This window comes from Tursiops truncatus, chromosome X, assembly GCF_011762595.2.
Source record: "Tursiops truncatus isolate mTurTru1 chromosome X, mTurTru1.mat.Y, whole genome shotgun sequence".
Taxonomy (NCBI): Eukaryota; Metazoa; Chordata; class Mammalia; order Artiodactyla; family Delphinidae; genus Tursiops; species Tursiops truncatus.
In genome coordinates, this window is record NC_047055.1 from 114,660,773 (window position 1) to 114,675,930 (window position 15,158).

Below are 15,158 nucleotides of genomic sequence, written 5' to 3' on the forward strand. Positions count from 1 at the left end.
CAGGTATTAGTCAGGCACCTGCATGGCCCGCCATTGAGTAATGTTCACCCTTGTTCCTACAACTTATTTCAGGCCTGCTTCTCCCACTTTCATGTGCGGACGATAATCGTGATGTCGACAACAACTTGCCATCTTTCTCTGAATATTCATTCAACAAATAATTCCTGTGCATCCACTGAGTGCTGTCCCTCCCCGAGGCACTGAGGTATGAAGTCTCTGTCCTCCTGGAGCTTGCTGTCCAGTAGGAGACAGAGGGGACAAATAAACACATAGATACGGTATCAGGTGGTATACGTTCTGTGAGGAAGCAAAGAAGGGGGGTAAAGGACTAAAGACTGGTGTAGCAGACGAGCCCGGTGCCTTGCCAGCATCCCCGCGGCATTCACCTGGGCACGCGGAGGCTGCCTCCCGTGAGCCCCTGAGGCCCTCTGCCTGGGGGCAGTTATTTTTCTGGCCGTGGGAGAACGCTTGGCCCCCAAGCGGGGTAAGCAAGAAGTATTAGAGAACATCTTTCTCACTTTCCTCATCTCATAGTTACGATATCTCCTTTAATCCTTTCTTTCACTATTTCCTCCAGTTGGTTCACTTCTCGTTTCTCTGATGGCTCTTTTTCTGAGAGTTCTGCCATTTAAATAAAATGCGTCTACCACTGATTGGGGCAGGCAAGCTGGAGCGCCCACAGCCCTGCTCAGGGAGGCAGCCTCCAGGCGAAAAGCAGCAGGCTCCCTGCAGTGGCGCCCCCCTCCCCCGAATTCTTTTAGAAGATGGGAGACAGATCATCTTCTCCTGCTCCATCGCCATCATCATTGTCAAGGACACCTTCTCCTGAGAACCCATTATCTGCTGAACTTCGGGCCATTTGTTTGACCGTCATCATCTCTGACCCTCACACCAACTCTGAAAACCAGACAGTAACTACAGCCCAGCCCAGGGAGGCAACCTTCCCTCCTACAGCAGCCGAGGCGCTCCCCTCATACCTCTGGCTACACAGGACACACCTCAGCAGCGATTCCCGTGGCCACAGTGCCCTCACCATGCATTCTGGGCCCTGCCAAGGCAGTTACCTTGATCCTGAAGAGGAGACTCCATATCACACGGGATGTGCAGTTCTTTTTAGGCAGCTGGCATGAGCTTAGCACAGATGCCTCCCGGAGCAGGACTGCTTTGCTGCCTCCTGGGAGGTCCATCATCAAAACCTCCTGCCCTGACCCACACCGTGACTCTCTCCATTTGTGCTTCTGGCTGGAGCTACCAGGTGACCGACGTGGGAGTCTATGACTGCTTCATCTGGCTCAGAGTTCCTTCTGGAGGAGCTGGCGTCTCAAAGTTGGTTAGCAGTAAGCGAGCCCTGAGGTGCTAGCTATTAGGCCTGAAAGGTGGGCACAGCTGGGCTGCGGTCTGTGTGGGTGGCCCCCAGGAAGTCCCGTAGCGTCTCTAGGATTTCGGTTTCTCTCAGGCTGGAAGCAATCACATGGTTTTTAGGGCTCCGTTTCACCCCTTTCTTGTCCTGTCCTTAGTGCTTACCAAATGTCTATGTGTACATCTACATTTTCGGCTTCCTATGTAGCCAGACTGAGGCCAAATGACAGAGTGTCAGCTACTAGCCAGTGGGACACAGGCAGCATTAATGTACACACCACTTCAAGGCTTGGTCCTTATAAAACCTCCCAGGAGCCTTGCTTCTCTCTTTTCCTCCACTGCTTGGGAACTACACATTCTAGGCTTACATCAGACTTTGTGTGAGGAAGAAATAGAACTATTATTGTATTAAAGCACTGAGCTTTGTTGGTCTATCTGTTAGCATAGCATAGTGTAGCCTATCCTGACTAATACATTTTCTTTTATTCTGCCTATTCACTCATTCATCCACTCATTCAGATGTCATTCGTTCACTTGATATTAATTAAGTGCCTACTACATGGCTGGACACTAGTACTCTAGCATGAATATACCTCGGGTTCTTCCCCTGGAGAAGAGGTGGATATCTAGGTGAGGAGATGGAGATGGAGATGGGAGCAGAGACAATAATAATACAGTGATAAGTGTGTACAGGGTGCATAACATTGTGTTATGTGCAGAGAAATAAACATTCAGAGGCCTTTACCTTTAGAAAACTTCAACTATACTCTTTCTAGTTTCTTTCTTTATCCTTTTTTCTAGACAGTGCTCACCCCTGCATACTGTGCCAGTTCTAAAAACAAAACAAAACCAAAAACTGCATTTACCACCACTCTCTCCTTCCTACCAGCCCATCATTCCAAATCCATCTTCCTGAAGTACCATTTCTATAGGTCATGCCCCCGTCTGAAAATCATTCAGGGGGGTCTTTCTTTCATCGCCCACATAAGGTCCAAACTCCTTAATTTGGCATTGATCCAGTTCTGAGCTGTCTTTCTAACAAACATTATTTTCCTCTTCTCCTTCAACCAGATGGCATAATCCATGTCCAACGACCCACACCATTGGTGATCCCACTCCCATGTCTTTTCTCACACCACTGTTTCCTCAGAATTCCCCTCCTTGTCTGCCTAAGTCCCTTTCTCTCTTCAGAGTCCCACCTCAAGTGATATCTTTGGTCTTTCTGTCTACCCCAGTCTATAGTATTAATATATTCAGCAACTTAGATGAAACGGACAATTCCTTGGAAAAAAAACTAGCAAGGGACAGAGAAAAGAGAAATAGTCCTATATGTCCTAAAGAAATTGAATTCTAAATCAAAACCTTTCCCACAGAGGAAATTCCAGGCCCAGATGGCTTCACCAGTGAATTCCATAAAACATTTTAGGAAGAAATAATCCGATTTACAAAAATTCTTTCAGAAAATAGAGGAGAACATTTCCCAATACATGGTATGAAGCTTGTATAACCTTGATACCAAAACCTGATGAAAGACACTTCTAAAACATCTGTAGCTAACATCATATTTAATGGTTAAACATTGGCTGCTTTCTCTAAGATAGGGAAGAAATCAAAACATCTACTTTCACCACTATAGTAAGACACAAAGATATGAAAGGAAGTAGCAAATACTGTCATTTCCAGCAAAATGATTGTGTAGGTTTAAAACCCTATGAAATCTACAAAAACTGCTAGAACTAAAGAGTAAAAGTAGAAAAGTCACTGGTCAATATATTAAAAAAATCAATTGTATTTCTCTCTCTCTATATATATATATACTAGTAATCAAAACTTGGAGAATTAAATAAAAAGGAACACCATTTACAATATTATCAAATATGTAAGTCTAACAGAAGATTGTGTGTCCTCTACCCTAAAAACTGCAAAACATTCCTAAGAGAAATTATAGAAGGCCTAGGTGATCAAAAGCTATACTATATTCAGGGATCAGAAGGCACAACATTGTTAAAGATGTCTATTCTCCCCAGATGCATCTATCGATTCAAATCAATGGCCAACCAAAATCCCAGCATTTTTAAAAGAAATTGACAGGCTGATTCTGAGATGTACGTGAAAATGCATAGGTTCTAGAATAGCTAAAATAATCTTGAAAGAGAAGAACAAATTGGGAGGATTTATGCTACCCGATTTCAAGACTTAGTATAAACCTACAGAGGTCAAGACAGGGTGGTTTTGGCAAGAGAGCAGACATACAGATCAGTGGGGCAGAACAGAGGGTCCGGGAATAGAGCCACACACATACAGCTGACTGAGTTTTCGAAAAAGGCGTTAAATCAATTCAATGGGGGAAAAGAAAGGTTTTTGGTTTTTTGTTTGTTTGTTTTACAGATGGTTCTGGAACAAATGAATATACGTATGGGAAAAAATTAATTTTGACCCCTACTTCACTCCATACACAAGGAATTACATGAAGATCACAGACCTAAACACAAAAGCTAGAACTATCAAATCTCTGGAACAAAATACATGACAAAATCTTCACGAACTTAAAGGAAGCAGATTTCTCTGACAGGGTTCAAAGGGACTAGCCACGCAAGAGAATACTGATGAACTGGACTTCGTCAAAATTTTAAAAATGTCTGCTCAGCAAAAGAATGCCATTTAGAAGTAAATTGGCAAGGCACAGGCTGGGAATAAATATTTGCAATCCATATATCTGACACAGAACTTTCATTCAGAGTATAGAAAGAGCTACTACAAATCAATAATAAAAAAACAAAGGACCCAATTAAAAATGAGGAGAAGGCATAATGACATTTCAGAAGAGAAGGTAGATATATGAATGTCTAGTAAGCTCATGAAAAGACATTCAACATTATATGTCAGCAGAGAAATTCAAATTAAAACCACAATGAGATACCATTTCATATCCACTGTAATGACTACTGACGTACCCAGTGTTAGCGGGGATACAGAGCAACTAGAGCTCTGGTACATTGCTGGTGGGAGTGTAAAATGGTACAACCATTTTGGAAGAAGCTCTGCCAGTTTCTTATAAAACTAAACATACACTTAGCCTGTGACTAAGCATTTTCCCTCCTAGATATTTACCCAAGAGAAATGAAAATGTAAATCTACAAAAGGACTTGTACAAAAGTATTCCTGGCAGCTTTTATTCATAATGGCCCCAAACTGGATACAGCTCAACTAAGGAGGTAAACTGTGCTGTATTCTTACAACGGATTACTGCTCGGCAGTAAAAAGGAATGAACTACTGATACATAAAACAATACGAGTAAATTTCAAAAAGTATTATGCTGAATGAGAGAGGCCAGATATTTTTTAAAAATCATACTGTATGATTCAATTTACATGTAGTGCTTGAACGGGCAAGTCTAATCTATGTGACAGAAATCATAAGAACGGTTGACAAAGGGGGTGGAAGATTGGAAAGGGGTACTAAAATTTGGGGGGTGATGGAACTGTACTATATATTATTTTGGGAGGTGGTTGCACAGACGTATATATCACAGCTCATTGAACTCAACACTTAAAATGTGTACACAACTTAATTGTATGTTAAACTGTATGTCAATTTTAAAATTACTCCTTCCACCACCCCCAGAAAACCCTGTTGGGTGCTACTGTAATGTACTGTTACGATTTTCATATGCAGTTATCCATTTTAAACTTCCCTAGATCCCTCGGCAGGGCCCGCACGGTACTTGGGACTCCATATTTGTCGGATCAATGAATGAGTAATAATCAGACAGTGTAAAAGAGAAATAAAAGGTAAAGGAAAACTAGAATACGACACCATACATAATTCCACTGTTTCCATTTTTCCGGGAGTCAACACCATTGCAAACGCAGGTCCCTATCTCCCAACACATAACAATAACCCAATGTCTAAGACATCTTGCTTTTATTTACAATAAGAGAGGCAAGGAAATAAGAGAAAGCTTTTGTCTCCTACCTCCTTTTGAGGTGACACCACATAATTATTACTCTGTTTCTTAACTCTAGTGCGAGAGACCAAAAGACATCGCATGAATCACCTTTTCATTCATAAAACCCTGCTTATATCTTTCATCGCTTTTATCCTCCTAGAATAATAGCAGAGAAACAGCACTTGACGGGCCTACATTATCAGACTCTATTGGAAAGGTCTAGATAAGAGTGCTGAACCACCTATTAGTATTCTGCATGCAAACCCTTCTCCGTAACCCAGAGTCATCCGTATCCTGGCAACCCTCAGAATTTCATTCTCATTGAATTGCTAGATCTTTATCAAAATATAATTAGAGCCTTAATTCGAAAGATAAATTTTGATTGCCAGTGCCATGCCGAAAGGAAGGAATAATCAGGTGGGAGAGCGCTTAGGCACAATTGTTAACCATATAATCAATGTCATGGATCACCCATCCCCTAAAAAACATAACTTTGGGGGAAGTTGTGAGGGGTAGAGCAAGGAGGGGAAGAAATCACTGAGGCACCAGACTTACATTATGTTTGCTCGTTTTCTCATATTGTTGCTTAAGTACTTGTCATCTCTTCCCAACTGGAAGAGTTTGGGGAAGGCCCATGCTGTGTGTCCTGCTTCTGTGTGTGCTCACAGTGGCCCAGTCCGTAGCAGGAAGTAACGTGGTCTACAAGCCTCCTATCTTGGGTCAGGTCTCCTGGAAGCAGACTTTGAGATAGACATCGGTGTGTGGGAAGCTTACTAGCAAATGCTCTTCAGGTCAAGACCTATGGAGGGAATTAAGCAGGACTGGGCAGAGAGAGAAGTTGGGCTGTGATACCGTCACAACAGAGGATCAGCCAGCCCCATTGGGGGAGCTCTGGAGCCGGGATAGCTCTGCAGAATTGTCCTGAATTGCAGCGTGACCAGTCATTGGATGTGCGCTGACCTGGGAAGGGCTGCGACCTTGGGCAAGGTGGCTCTCTTCAAGGACTATTCCCAAAGAGGGACTTGGCTGTGAGGCGTCAGCCACCAGTGCCCAGCTCTGACGAATGAGTGCTTGGGGAGCAAGCGCTTGAGTCCTGATGAGGAAGGGCGATACAGGTGGTGCATCAAAGTAGCCACTGCACCTCCACTGGCTACAGTGACTCAAGGGCCTGGGGAAGATGATCCGAAATGGAACCCTGACAGATCGAACCCACTAGCCCATTCGTACAGGAGAGCAGCTCTCCACCCTGTTGCGCATGCTAAGTCACCTCAGAATGTGTGACTTGCTGGGAAAGAGGAGGTCTTGTCCCCTGATCCAACTGGCATGCTCCCGACTTGAGGGTGGGTACTGATACTTTAAAAAAAATCAATAGCTCCGAGACACAGTCTGCAAGGGGCCAGAGAGCAGAAGTCACACACTTCAGTGCCCTTTGCTTTGGGGCAGTCACGTCTGCAGCCTCACTGCTTCCATGGTCGTAAGTGGTTCATTAGTTTGGGGATGGAGAAAGCACCAGGCATATATAACTGTCTTTCTCCATTGGAGTAAAAGTAATAGATGTATTTAACCTACATTTCCATGTACAGTCAGCTTCTCCTGAGACCTCTGGGAATGCTCAAATCTGTAAATACAGAAGCTTCAGAGTTCACCGCTGTGCTAGGTCGTCTGTTTCCACCCGTCCTGGTATTCACGCCCTTGGTTAATTCCCTGCCCTGGAGTCGGGCTGGTCCTGTGACTTGTGTCATCCTGTTGGTAAAACAAGTCACAGGCCCAGCCTTGAGAAGGCCTGGAAGCTTCTGCCTTTGCGCTCTTGGGGACCCTAAGCCACTAGGTAAGAAGTCCAGCTTCTGGACTTCTGGCAAGGCCACTTGGACAGGCCCTGAGACTACTACACAGAAAGAGAGACAGGAGCACAGCCAACCCAGCGTCCCAGCGGAGCCTAGCCCCCAGGCGACATAGCAACTGACTGGCCACCGGCAAGACTGTCACAAGAACTGCCCAGTGAGCGCGTCCGTCCGTTCGACACTGCAGGATCTTGGGCCAGCCGATCGGCTGTTGTTTCTTAAGCCATTAAGTTTCGGGGTGGATTCGTACGCAACAACAGATAGACAAAACAACCCTAACTAGCAATTACCTCGAGTCAAAGGGCTATGCTGGCCTCGCCCCACCCCCATCAAGTCAACTGCCTTTTAAGGTTGAACTGAAGAGTCCTTCCTCATTTGATGGCCGCTTTTCACAAGGAAACCAACATTTTTATTACATCATAATAGTTACCGCCTACCCAGTGATGAATAGACCAAAAAATTTTGAAGGAGAAAAAAAATCCTCACTAGGCTGTCGGCGCCGGAGGTCAGGGATTGGGCTCTCTCACTAGCTATGTAGCTTAATCCTGTGTATCGTTTTCATATGCTGGGGGCTCAAATTCATGCCTCAGTAAGTTTACAAATGGCTCCCTGTCATGGACCTCCAAGGTCATTCACTAAGAGAAGAAACTCAGAATATTAAATCCTGAGATTCAGGGTCAGTGTTGACTGGACACGCTAGAGAGGGCTGGACACGGAGCCCACCAGGTCAGAGATGGAGCGTAGCAAGATGATCCAGGGCTGGCTTCTGGAGCCAGATCACCTGGGATCAAATCCCAGATCTGTCACTTGTTGGCTGTAAAACCCTGGGCAAGTTACTTAACTTCTCTGTGCCTCAGCACCCTTATCTATAAAGTTGGGATAATAACAGTCCCTCCCTCGCAGGGTTACTGTGAGGATTAAGTGAGTTAATGTATGTACAGGGCATAGACCAGTGCCTGGCTCTTCTGAGCCTAACTCTAAGTGGTTCTGCAGTAAAAACAAAAAACAAAACAAAACAGAAAGAGAAACCAAAAAACCCCCAAAAAACAAAAACTCACATGGACCTTAAGTAATACAAATAGCTGTTTTTAGTGACTATACAAGATGAAAGCTATCTAGGGACTGTATATCAGCTTTCTGAAACTATATCCCGTATAACTTTTCATAAGAGGGCAGAGTGAACAGAGCATGGCAGAAGGAGCACTGAGCCAAGAGATGGAGACCTACATTCTAACTGCAGCCCTGCCATAAACTAGCTGTGTCACATTGGGCAAGTGATCTATAACATGGGGGATAATACAATGACCTTGCCTAAAGAGGCTAGACCAGATGGTCCCTCTAGGAACCTTTTATGTCTCAATACCTTTCCAAATCCTGAGACAGGAAAGGGCAAGTGGAATGACGACCGTTTTAAAGATGGAGACACGTATTTTGGCCACGTGACTTGCCCAGAGCCAAATCCACTCCCAAAGGAGAGCAAAACAGGGGCATCTTCCGTGCCACAGAGCTTATTGCTGCGGCACAGACTACATTTCCCAGCTTCCCTTGCAGTTTGATGTGGCCATGGCCAGTGGAATGTGGGTGGTGATGAGGTGTGCTACTTCCAGTCCTCCTACCGTGCTCTCTCTTTCCCCTTCTGCTGGTTAGATACAAAGGAACCCAGGAGGGACTCCAAGGCCCTAGGGGATAGCAGAGCTGCAAGAGGGCATGAGACCAGGTTCCTTGTCATCACAAGCCAAAAGTTGATTAGACTTTATATGATTAAAAAAAGAAACACTGCATTGTGTTAACATCCTGAGATCTGGGACTTACTTGTCACAGTATAACCTAATCCACACACTCAGTGCGAGTCTCTAGTTAATGGCTGATTCAGGTTCTGAGCTTCAAGAGGAAGCAGCCTTTTTCTGTTTAAGTGCAAGAGATCACTGACATCTTATTTGTAGAGGCAGAGCCAAGACAATGAAGTCTTTAGGAAATCTGAATCCCAACTCATGGCCCTCCCACGGGCCCTTCTCAGGGTGCCAAAGAGTTAGCCACTGTCGCACTGGGCCTTTTGGCTACACTGAATCATCAGTAATCTTGCATCTTCTGTAGGGAACACAAAGATGAGGGGCATTTTAAAGATAAACCAGCAAATGTTCTCAAGCCTCTAAGAGAAGACTAATCAGGAACGATGAGAGGATTTAGCAGAGGTGCTTTCTTTCCCAGTCTCTTCCTTCTCCCAAATCAAACTCTACCTTAATATTGTCCTGATGATTATATTTCTGACCTACCTACAGAAAATAAAGGTAAAATTTTAAAATCAAAATTCACTTTGAGAGAATCACCCAGTAGGTTCCGTCTTGAATAGCGAACTGATGGTGGTAATTTACACCTTCCCTCTTAAATTCCCATACTCTTTAGTTTATTTCTTTCATGGTTAAAAAGTTAGGCATTTACATTTTTTCAGCCATTACCAATGCATTTTTGCAAAAAAAAAAAAAAAAAAATTCCTATCATTCAACCAGATCAAGAACAGATGGGGCCTGTTTTCTTCAAGCTGGACTTTGCCATCTTTGCTGCCAAAGAAAAGGCGAACATGGGGGAAATTAAGGCTTTTGAAAATAAATAACGGGAGAGCCCTGGCAGGCTCAAGGGATCCAGAACCCGCAGGAAGAGATCTGAGCTTCCCACCATCCACTAGGATCACTGAAGTCCTCAGTCCCTTCCTGTCTCCCTTCCATGTGGTACCTTCCCCATCAGCTGGGGCTGGTCCCCTTCAGACAGACTGGGTACCTCTCAATTTCCAAGAAGAGATTCCTCACCCAACTGTCCAGGGATTTCCATCTGGAAAAGAAAGAGGGGCACCCCAGCTCCTATCTGCACCCAGGAAGCTGGCATGATTTAAGCACCACCTGGACCCTTTGGTCTCTCTGTATTCTGGGCCAAACTCCACTGCGGGGAGTGGCCTGCTGGCCCCTAGGCACAGAGGAGGAAGCCCCACATGTGGCTTTCCAGGGATTTCCATCTGGAAAAGAAAGAGGGGCACCCCAGCTCCTATCTGCACCCAGGAAGCTGGCATGATTTAAGCACCACCTGGACCCTTTGGTCTCTGTGTATTCTGGGCCAAACTCCACTGCGGGGAGTGGCCTCCTGGCCCCTAGGCACAGAGGAGGAAGCCTCACATATGGCTAGGCAGAACTCAGAGGGAACGTAAAGCTGCAGATACCCATGGCTGGGGGCTGGGGAGGGGTCTCTGTCTGGACTCCCATCCCCCAATCTTGCAGCCCAGTTGCTTAGGACCTCACACAGGGATGGATGGGCTGCTGCTCTCTCACACAGATCAGCTTCCTAGCATCCCCACCCTGTCCTGAGACTGGTGGCTGAACTGCTCTGAAGGATGTGTGCACCTGGTCACAGGCTGTCTGGGGGCCCAGTGTGGCTCACCCTCACGCAGCTGGGAAGGGAGACCCCATCCTTGTAATAGTGGGGTCAAGCTAAGCTGCATCTCCAGCCGCAGGGTATTTTTAGACGCTGTTATCTTTGTCTTGCTCACAAGCAGCTGTGAAAAACAAAGTGGTGACCAGGAGGCACGAAACTATAAAATAAAAACCTCATAAAGCAAGAGCTCCCAAACTCAAGAGCAGAGCACACTATGGCTAAAACGCTGCGCACCATCATGGCGGGCCTGCTTAATCTTCCCCTGAGGGGGCACCAGGTGGGGCTTTGCTCTTTTACTGTCCACCCACTCCGGGCCTGGCAGGCCCTGGGCAGGTCCAGCTTTGGCCCACCGGCCGGCAGGGCTAGTCAGCCAGCAGCCCTACTCACGCCCACAGACGGTGACCCAGGTGGACAGGTGTGCCAAGGGAGCAGGCTTGACGGGGTTAACACTGCCACAGAAGGAAAAGCTCCAGCTCTCTCGCCTCTCTTTTCCAGCTCATCCTTAACAGTCCATTTGCCTTACAGCATCACAGCCAGCTCCATGACAGTGAAACCCCCGCACAGGCAGAATGTCACCCAACACCAAGTGGCTGGGCAGGAAAACAGGATGGGGCACCAAGAGGTATCCCCCAACTTCTCCCGAGCCCTCAGAGCCCTTGGAAGGCCGAGCCTCAGGGTGCCCTCCCACTTAACAGTGCCTTCGAGTCCCTTCGCCACCAGACCAGGCAACCCCTGCAGCCCCCTCTACCCAGCTAGTAAAGGCCCTGGCAGCGGCGTGTAAGAGTGCCGCCCCTCCCCCAAACCCGGGCTGGGGGGTGGGGAGGAGGCGGCAAACTTCAAAACTGCAGCTGCGATATGCTTCAAAAAAAAAAAAAAAAAGAAAGAAAGAAGGACCCCTGAAAGCCAGAGAAGCTCCCCTCCTCCCTTGGAGCTATGTGCGGTCCACCTTGACCGCCCGCTCATCCTCACTCTTCTCTGCCAAGGGAACCCGGCTCTCAGACCTCGGCCGGGGTTATTTCCTCAGGCTAGCGCGCGGCGGGGCTGTGGCTCTTGCTTCCTCCGTTCCCTAAGTTCACCCACCACCCAGAGGTGTGAAAAATTAGTTAAAAATGATGTCACCTACCCATACCCCCTCCCCCCCACGCTGGTCCCATCTCAAACACACCCGCGTGGCCTGGGCTGTGAGTCGCAGAGCATCCCGGGGGGTTGCGGTGGGGCGCCGCGCCGAGGCTAGCCTCCCCGGGTGCCCGCTCAGGCTCAGGCTCGGGCTCGGCCCTGGGAAGCCCGCCGGCGCATCGTTCCCCCGCTGCAGAAATCCTACCGCCCGTGCGCCCTGGGCGCGCCGCCGGGCCCCGCGCCGGCTCCCCAGGAATGCGGCCGTCAGGTGAGGTAGGCATGCGTGCCGGCTCCGCAGAGAAGCAGCAGCTGGCTGGGGCGCGGGGCTCGCGATCTGCCTCTTCTCCCTCTCCCCGCAAAGGAGAGGCCTCTCGGGGGCTTTTCAGCGCCTCGTTGCGTTAGGACCGCATTCCCCCTTCCTTTTCCTTTTTATATTAGTTTCTGCTTCAGATGCAAAAAGGGAGATCGCAGGAGTCCATGCCCAGCTCCAGCCAAACTCGGTCCACAGGCTGAGAGAGAATTATGAATGGATGCTGCCTTCTGATGAGGAAGTCGACTGGGGAGGTCTCTGCGCACGGCGCACTCCATCAAAGCCCGGGCATTGGCCCCTCCACTGCTTCAATGCTGCAGGCAGAGACACCTAATTGACCACTGGGAAATCAGGTGCCTGGAGACCTGGGCGGGACGTAGCCCCAGGGCCACGCTGGGATCGAGCGCCTTGCCTGTGTAGACAGCTTCGATTTACAGCCCAGTGAATGGAGGGGACTGCGGCAGCCAAACCTCCCGGGCAGCAGGCACGGCTGCACCAACGCTCTGCAGACAGCCGCCCAGCTCTGTGAGCATCTCCTGGCTCCACTGGGCTAAAGGGAACCTGCTAAAAATAATCCGTCCCCTGCTGCCAGCCGCAGTGAGCTGCAGGACTCAGACCCCAGCCCCAAACTCGGTGGCGCGCGGGAGCCGGCCACAACGCGGGCCCTGTGCACTGAGACAAGCGGGGGGCTGCGGAGGATCCCGGATCCGGATTTCTGGTACCTGTGCGTTTCCTTCTCCGGTAGCGCGACCGCTGGTGCTGCGCGTTACCCATGCCCAGAGTGGCGGCGGGCTCGGCACATCACCATCAGGCTGGACCGACCGCGGCTGCTCAACACCGCACCCCCGTGGCTCCCTTCTCACCTCCCGGCTCCCTGGTCTCTGGCCAACAGCAGAGGAATCAGAGACGCCAATCGTGCCAACTCCTCCAGCCGGGGCAAGAGGGAGGACAGAGACTGGCGTGGAGCATGTGCCCACGCGCGTAACAGGATTAGAGCGGCCCGAATATTGTAACATTGCGTCCCCTCCCCCTAGTCATCTCCGAAACCTCGCAGCCTAGACACAAGTCACCCTGCCCAGGCTTAAAAACACTGCAAAGACAGTGCCTTCCCAGCGACGTGCTAATCTCCAGGGAAGGGTAATTCAACCAGCTCTGAGGATGAACCAGGGTTAAAAGCCATGGCAGTGTGTGCCCATGCCTTAGGCTGGCAGGTTCTCTATGTAACAACCACATGCAGAAGACAGAAAGCCATTTAGGGCCACGTAAAACACAACACTTATGGGATATATCCTAATATATAACAAGGGAAAAACCAGTGAATGAAATTATCCAAAATGTGCCTTGTGGGAGGCAGTTTTCGGTAATTTGTCTTGATGCCTTGGAAACCCATTTAGGGAAAACTTGACTATTTTTTGACCAGGATACCTATCTTCAAATAGGGAGACTTATGCCCTGGGCAGATTTGCATGCCAGAGCAGTACTGCGTCCACGAGGCCCCTGACTCTTCCATAATTCACAAATTGTGGTGAAACACTCGACTTGCCAAGGTCACAAGAAATCACAGGGTTTGCGCAAGCACTGGTAGAGAGTACTTCCTAATTGGCATTACTACGAATTATGACTGTGGTCACATAAAGTACCACATGCAACCCAAGTTAGTCTGGGTTGGCTGCTCTCCTCTGACCCCACTCACACCAACCTCCTCAGACGGCTGCCAGCCTCCAGCAGAGACTAGAGAAGGTGGCTGGAGTCCCCCCTGGAAGACAGAGCGCGGCTAGGTCAGGAAGGATGAAGTGGGAGGAGGTGGCACTGTCACTCCCCCAGTGAGGCTGAGAAGAGTCATGAACCCCAAAGTTTAAGGGGTGGGTAGGCAAGGGAAAAGAGCCCACCAGAGACAGAGAGAGAGAGAGGAGTCAGAGACAGACCAGGAGGGAGGGAGGGCCCCCTCTTAGAAACCGAGGGACCAAAGGGTTTCACGAAGGCGGCATGATCAAGAATGCCAGACGTCACTGAGGGGGCAGTGGGGGCAGTACCCACCGCTCCTTCGTCTCCAGGAGGCCTAGTGGAGTGGCCACGGGGGTGTGTGGGGTGGGCGGGGAGGCCAGTCAGAGCTGCTGAAAAGAAAAGGGAAGGCTTTCCCTTAGACTTGCTCATCAAAGGACCAGCAGCACCCGGGAGCCCGTTAAAGGTACAGAGAGCTCCGGGACAGACTCCACTGGGGCACGGGGAGCCCCGCCATGTGTGGACTCAAACCGCTCAGGCCCTGAAATGAGAGCTTATGTTCAGACAAGCAAAATGGCCCCCCTCTACAGCGATCCCTGCAAGATCGTGGGGAGCTGGTGGCCAAATTACTAATCACACATCCCAAGGAGATGAACCGCGTTGCTCCGGGTTTTCAGGGCTGCTCTATCAAGGGAGAGCCTTGGCAGTGAGGCCTGCAGAACTCTATTAAGTGATGAAAATGGCCATCCGTGTCTTGCCCTTCGCCAGTGATCTTTACAATTATGAGGTTGTTGTTAACGGTGGTGATGAAAATAATGATATAACTAGATTACTTACATCTGGATAAGGTTTTAGCAAGTCCCGTGGTATAGAGAGAAAAAAAGAGAGAGAAAAAAAACCCAAAACAACCCTGGACTTTGGTCCCAGAAAGACCTGTGTTTGAATCCTAGCTCCTCCACTCTCAGCAGTATGGCCTTTGGAAAATCATTTGACGTCCCTGAACCTTGGTTTCCTCACTTGTAAAATGCAAAGAGGAATGCCTAATTTACAGGGTTGTTAGAAAGAGGAAATAAAATGATAGATACAAAGCTCCATGATGGTGACTGACACATAATAAAAGCCCAGTGAAGGTAGTTCCTTCCTTGAGACCTTCCCGCACATGCTCATATTGGAGTTTTTCTGAGTTCCCTACCCGCTTCATGGTGGTTAGGGTCCCTGTTGCTTCCTATGGTTTGAGGGTCCAAAAAGAAGTACGTATTGAACGTCTCTTAGATGCCAGCTACTGTGCTGGGTTCTGGCGGGGAAAGAGCAGACTCTGGGCCCTTCTGGAGCTGGCATTCAAAGGGCGGAGTTTACGTCCCAGCCCATGTGGGTGTCCTGCTTGTTTTTTCTGTCAGCCAAGGGTACCAGGTCTCAGGCGGAAAAGAACTGCAAATGTGT

At 48.5% G+C, this 15,158-nt stretch overlaps 1 protein-coding gene and 1 long non-coding RNA gene across 7 annotated transcripts in view; one reads left to right on the plus strand and one right to left on the minus strand.

Moving 5' to 3' along the window:
- Positions 1-15,158, plus strand: part of LOC109548394 (uncharacterized) — a 111,857-nt gene that overhangs the window by 81,237 nt on the left and 15,462 nt on the right. For 2 of the 4 annotated variants that reach the window (XR_002174473.3, XR_012329229.1), the window contains exon 7: positions 73-7,598. This is a non-coding gene — a long non-coding RNA (uncharacterized lncRNA). Of the gene's footprint in view, positions 1-72; positions 7,599-15,158 lie in introns of those variants that run through there. The other 2 variants (XR_002174474.3, XR_012329228.1) reach the window with 2 other exon arrangements.
- Positions 1-15,158, minus strand: part of NHS (NHS actin remodeling regulator) — a 349,773-nt gene that overhangs the window by 80,133 nt on the left and 254,482 nt on the right. The gene's annotated exons all lie outside the window — the stretch shown is intronic.